This window comes from Puma concolor, chromosome B4, assembly GCF_028749965.1.
Source record: "Puma concolor isolate L17-30 chromosome B4, mPumCon1.1.hap2, whole genome shotgun sequence".
Taxonomy (NCBI): Eukaryota; Metazoa; Chordata; class Mammalia; order Carnivora; family Felidae; genus Puma; species Puma concolor.
Genome location: NC_141673.1, coordinates 4,634,548 through 4,641,163, shown reverse-complemented (window position 1 = coordinate 4,641,163; position 6,616 = coordinate 4,634,548).

Below are 6,616 nucleotides of genomic sequence, written 5' to 3'. Positions count from 1 at the left end.
CCCGTATCTTTGGGTGGAGACGCCCACAGAGTTACGCGTAGAACACGCTTCCCGTCTAGTCCTGAATTTTCCACTGCATCTCGAACGGGAAACGTGGAACGATTTGAACACCTGGGATTCTCTTCAGCGGGTCCCGGCCACTGGTAGACGTACAGCTATCAACAAAGAAGAGATCCCAGGCTCTCCGGTCCTACTGGGACTCAGCCTCGGGGCTGGGGTGCACCTGGCCATAGCCACCTGTCCCCTGTCGCATAGAATGTGTCACGGCGACCTACTGGACACACTGAATCCCACGGAGCAGGGTTGCCTGAAGTCTAGTGTCAGTGTGCGACTAAGGATTATTCACAACAGTTGTGATGACAGTCACCTTGTGTAAAGGTTTCGTCCATCCCGGCACCGCTATGCAGCTATGGAGGTGACCCCCTTGACAGTGAGGAACCCAAGCGTCAGAGAGGTTTCGTAACTACCCAAGGACACACAGCTAACGAGAGAGTGGCAAACCCAGGAGCCAAATTTTGGGGTCTCTGGACCCCTCTGCTCCGCTGCCCTTCTAATCATTGTTCAAGACCCTCCACCGGAGGGAGAGAAAGGAAGCAAGAAGGGGAATATCATTAAAACCATACGGTTTTGATACATGTAAGAAGGATACTTCCCTGTTAGGAGACACATAAAACAGCGGCAATATTCTGCAGACGCGTCTCGGCACGGAAATAAAACCAGGAGAAACGTGGGTCTCCTTATCTCCTAACGATGTTGTTTGGAGAGCTGTCTCCTCAGGAAATACAGACCAAAAAATAAAATAAAAAAAAAAAAATTGAAGACGTAAGCTGAGGGGTTTATCACTGCGTCCTCCTGGAAGCCGAGGGAAATGCCACCTTTGCATTCCTGATTTATAAACCGTGGTTTTCATTAACCAAAGAAAAACGCACCGAGATCAGAAATGGCACCGACGAACGATCCTTGCATACGGCCCTCCAAAAATCATACAAGGAAATGCGGAAACCCCGAGAACCTGCCGGCGAAATCCAACTCCTCCACGTAAAACAACAAAGTTAGAAATGTCTCTTTGCTCGTGGGAGACGTAAAGTCCTTTTTAAAGAACACTTTCTTTTTTTTTTTTTTTGATCAAAGGAGATTTTTCCCATGGGGATTTTCAACAAAGGGGGCCCAGGAATGAGTGAAGGGGGCAGGAGCAGGTGCTGAGATAATTATAGATGTAAATCATAAAGGTCAAGGCAAGGAAGTGTCCCGAATGGACAGAGCGTTCTCCAGGTCTGACTGTCAAGTGTTGACTGTAGGTTATAACCCGTGGAGTCTGTAAAGCTCCGATGCGGTCACCCAGCACCCAAGGTATGACAGCTGAGACCCCAGCTACTACAGTGTCCCCAGCCCCGCATGGGCTCCTGCCCTTCCTACACCAACAGTGTCTTTATTTCTTTTTTTTAAATTCCTTTTCTTTTTTCTTTTTTTTTTTTTTTTTAATTTTTTTTTTTAATGTTTTATTTATTTTTGAGACAGAGAGAGACAGAGCATGAATGGTGGAGGGTCAGAGAGAGAGGGAGACACAGAATCTGTAACAGGCTCCAGGCTCGGAGCTGTCAGCCCAGAGCCCGACGCGGGGCTCGAACTCACGGACCGCGAGATCGTGACCTGGCTGAAGTCGGACGCTTAACCGACTACGCCACCCAGGCGCCCCTCCTTTTCTTTTTTAAATGTTTATTTATTTTTTTTGAGAGAGAGAGAGAGAGACAGGCAGAGAGAGAGAGACAGAGCCCAAGCAGGAAAGGGGCAGAGAGAGAGGAGGACACAGAATCGGAAGCAGGTTCCAGGCTCCGAGCCGTCAGCACAGAGCCCGACGCAGGGCTCGAACCCACGAACCGCGAGATCATGACCTGAGCCGAAGTCAGACGCTTAACCGACTGAGGCTCCCAGGCGCCCCTTTCTGGGCTCCTCTTGGCTCTGCCGCCCCAGGAGACCTGGCTGATGGGGACCAAGCAGAGAAGGGCTCAGGCCCGGAGTCCAGCAGCCTCCCTGGAATCCCAGCTCTGGGGAGAATTCTGCAAGCCTAGGCATGCTAAGTGTGCAAGTGTATGGGCCTCAGTTTCCCTGTCTGTCCGATGCAGGTGACGACAGCCCCCCCTCCCAGGGCTGTGGTTAAGGGTCAACTGAGTTATTTCATCCGTGGTGCCTAAAAGAGTCCTCAGTAACTTGTCAGCTGCCACTACCACGATCAGTTCTGTCCACTTTCTGATTAGGGGTCAACACATTCGTCTCTCGAAAGAGCAGAGCAAACAGAGGGACAGAGTGCGGTGCCCCGGCCGCCTGGCCCTCGGTCCCCGCAGGCGCCCGGTAGGCTTCCTGTGTCTCCTCCAGGATCTGTCATGCCTACAGAGGCAGCAAGGAACATCAGTGTCCCCTGGTATAAAGTGACAATACATTCATGCCAGCCTTCTGTGGCCGTGTGGGAATCCCCACAAACCCAGCAGAAGTGACGCTGGCCTGTCTCCCAGCTCCTGTGGGTCAGGGGCTGTGCGGCTCAGCTGCCTCCATGTGTCCACCGGGCTGGGGCCGCACTGGAGCCCGGGTCCCCTGCCAGGCTGGTTCCGTGCTGTGCACCCACCCAGGAGGGGCTGGGGGGGGGCCCCTCGGTGGGTGGCAGCTGGGGGCTGCTCTGAGTTCCCAGAGGCCCCTGCAGCTCTTACCACGGGCCCCTACACACGGGAAGGGAGGGTCTCTTGCCGCCAAGATGGATGCGAGCTACGGGGTGAACGTCCTGTCGCCTTCGCCAAACGACGTCACCCCGTCACAGGAGCGACCCCTGTCACCACTGCTGTGTTCCGCTGGTGAGAGCAAGACGCAGGGCCCGCTGCGCGCAGGGAAAGGGACTCACACAGGGAGGCCCGCTGGGGTCCCCTGGGGTGACCTCGAGGTTTTTCATCTATGTTCTTCTGGCCGCTCCCCAAATCACACTCCCCGCCAAAGAAAAGGTCTGTGGTTGCTGAAGACAGCCACCAAATGTGCCACAGGCCGTGCACGGGCCATTGAGCGGAGCTAGAATAGAGGTCAGGGTGTGTGTGTGTGTGTGTGCGCGTGTGTGTGTGTATGTGTGCATATGGTATCTGTGTGTGTGCGTGTCCGTATGTGTGTGCACGCACGATTGTGTGTGTGTGTCAGGGGGGAGCTCGGTGGTCCCTGAACTCCCGACTTAGAAAGTCCAGGCCTCCACGTGCTGGGTGCTGGTCTGGGTTGTAAACGCCGGGCCCGTCCGCCCACCTTCCCTCCCAGTCCGCAGAGCGTTTTCAATGCCCTGCTTTGCGTTCCAAAGATCCTGACGGATTTCAGTACGAGGGAGGAGTCACCGCTCGGAAGGCGTTGTCAACCTATAAATAGTGCAAGCAGTTGACAGCGTGCGTCCCACGTGGGCGTTTCACTCTCCCCCACCCCACACCCCGGTCACCTGTCCGACACATCGTTAGTCCCTCGGCCGCCTGCAGCGCTGGGTCGCTGGCCCCTGAAAGACTTGGGTCGGGGCCTGGATGGTTGGCGGCTGCAAAGGAGGAGCCGGCCGGGCCCCCTTGGGAACGTATCAGAGGGGTGTCCTTATGAAGCAGGCGCTGGGTTCCCCTTCACGGGACATGTTTATGCAGGGAGGGGGTCCCTGGAGTGGTTCCTCTTTATTTAAAAAAAAATTTTTTTTTTAAATTTTAATGTTTATTTATTTTTGAGAGAGAGAAAGAATGTGAGCAGGGGAGGGGCAGAGAGAGAGAGAGAGGGAGACACAGAACCCCAAGCAGGCTCTGGGCCCCGAGGTGTCAGCACAGAGCCCGATGCGGGGCTTGAACTCATGAACCGTGAGATCACGACCTGAGCCGAAGTCGGATGCTCGACCGACTGAGTCACCCAAGTGCCCCTTAAAACAAATTTTTTTAGAGAGAGTGAGAACATGTGGGCAGGCAGAGAGAGAGAGAGAGAGAGAGAGAGAGTCTTAAGCAGGCTCCGCACTCAGTGTGGGTCCTGGTACAGGGCTTGATCCCACGACCCCGGTATCACGACCTGAGCCAAAATCAAGAGTTGGACGCTCAACCAACTGAGCCACCCAGACACACACACCCACGTGATCAGTGAACATCTAGGACATTCCCAGCACCCCAGAAAGTGCCTCCTGCTTCTTCAGTCCTCTCGCCCCACCACCCCTGCAGAGGCAGCCACCGTTCTGACTTCTCTCCCTAAAGACGAGTTTGCCTGCTGTGGGAACCTCGCCTCGATGACATAACACAGTCCGGGCTCATTCGCGTCTGGTTTCTTTCACTTGGCACAATTTCCGGGAGCTTCATGCTCGTCGTCGTGAGTGTCTTTAGATCTTTCTAACATTATATGAAGAGTCTGTCTTCTATTGCGTATGAAGTTCTATCATCTCACGGTTCTGCGAGTCTAACACCAAGAGACAGCCCTGATTCCAAGATTTGAAGGCAGCTTCACGCTCTACCGACGATCAACAGAAAACCGCAAGCCGGGGGTGCCCTGAGACCTTCAGGATCCGGGGGTCCAGATGGAACTCATCCTTGCAAAAAGCCCCGCATCCAAGAATGGCGATGCCACCACCAGCTGATTCTTATAGTCAGAGACCCGTGCCAGAACGCCCCCCACATCCACTGGCGTGCCAGGCCCCCGGGGCATCAAGGGTCAAAACCTCTCTCTGTATCTCCTATCATCCCCAGGACCCTGCATGCACGGGGAGGCAGGGACAGAGCCCAGAGGATGGGCCCCGAAACCCTCGCCTGGTGTGGGGGGAGGGTGGGGCAGGGAGTGCCTCACGAAGGTGGGGACATTCACCGTGAGGCTTGGGGAATCCTCCCGGCTTGGAGAGGGGGATGGACCCGAGCCAACAGCACAGAGGCAGATGCCTCTGGATGGAGGATGTGGTGGGAGGGCAGAGGAGGGGAAGAAGCGGGGAGAGAGAAGTGTGGACTGTGACCCTGGGGTTTCCATCAAGGGCAATCAGGTGGGTCGCACGGAAGCTACAGTGTGAGGCGACACTTTTGGGTGGGGAGTCGCTTGTTTGTGTGAGGCTGGAGCCCAGGGGACGACCTCGTGAGGGTCTCCTGCGTGAATGAATGGAGACGTCTAAATGGCAGGAGTGGATTCAGGACAGACTTCGGAGTCACCCGCAGCAGACCGGGCAGGAGGGGGGGTTCAGCTGTGAGGGGTGCTGGCCCCCGAGGGAGGTCACAGAAGAGTTGCCAGGGGGCTCTGGCTGGGCCGCAGTCTGGCCTTGCCGCCTCCCTTCCTTCCCCTTGGCCTCCCAGCTTCCCCAAGCTGCAAACGGGGCACGGGGCAAGATGCTCCCCCCAAACCACTGCCACATCTGAATCTTTACGGCTGGATTTTTTTTTTTTTATAACTCCAATAACAACGAAGCAAAGAGCAGCGGCCTGAAAGTCAAAAGAACCTCAGAAGATCCTTTCTTGATGGAACGTGTAAACGCGAAAGAGATAAGTGCACTGTTTCCATCAGTTATTGTGGAGACTGCAGTTTGGGAGGGGAAGCTTCTGGAAATCGAGAAATGATGAGAGGCTCTCTGTCATGCACACACACACACACACACACACACACACGCTCACACACACACGCACATTCTCGTAAGACTCAGCCACTTACGAACGGAGGTGATCTTGGGCGATTTCTTTAACAGCTCTGAACTCAGTTTCTTCGTCGACAGAAGGGGGGTCAGAGCCGATACGGAGATCCCAGGGTGGTCGTTCAACAGACTAAATGTGAGGGAGGCGCTTGGAGCCTGCCTGGCACACGGTAAGAGCTGAGTTAAACACTAGCAATCATCAGCCTTAAAGGCACCGTGCTGACCAGAGAGCACCATCGGTGTCTTCAACCCACGTGCTCTTTGTATCCCTTTCTGCCACTACCTCTCCCCACTCCCGTCCCCTCCTGTCTGCTAGTCAAGAGCTGTATCGTTTTCTCCCCAGACAACATCTGCCTCCTTTTGAATCCTTCCAGGTACTAGCCAGACTGGTTTTAAAGGCTTGTTACCAGAACCCGCAAACGGCCCTGCCCACGGCGCCCGGTTTTCCCCGGGAGGGAGTTTAGGCTGCAGGGTGTTGCTGGGGTGGCCACCCGGGTCTCAGCTGCCTCGTCTCTGCACGGGGACAATGATCTCTGTCCGCCTCACCCGGGGTGGAGCCAACATCCGCTGCCCCTCTTCTAACTCTGAGGTCACGTGCTCTCTGAATCACTTAGTTAATACGTACATCTCAATATTTCATTTGACCCTTTGTGAGTAAGGTCCGTGCTACGATCAAGGACCTTTATGACTAAGGCCCGCACCCCCCGCTCTGTGGGGCACCCCTACGGCCGTTGACCAGACAGCCTTCTATCCTCATGAGGATAGGAACTGATGCTATACTTAGACCCAAAAAAGGGAGAGCCAGTAAGTTCCTGTTGGGGGCTGGGGACCGAGGGATCCTCCCTGAGCGACGTGGTGGCCCCCGATTCCCATTCATCAGATAAGACCCCAAGAAGGACAGAACAGTCCGTGATGGGGGGGTGGGGTGCTGTCCAGGTTAACTGGTGGACCCGGATGGACACTGCACCCCTCACAAAA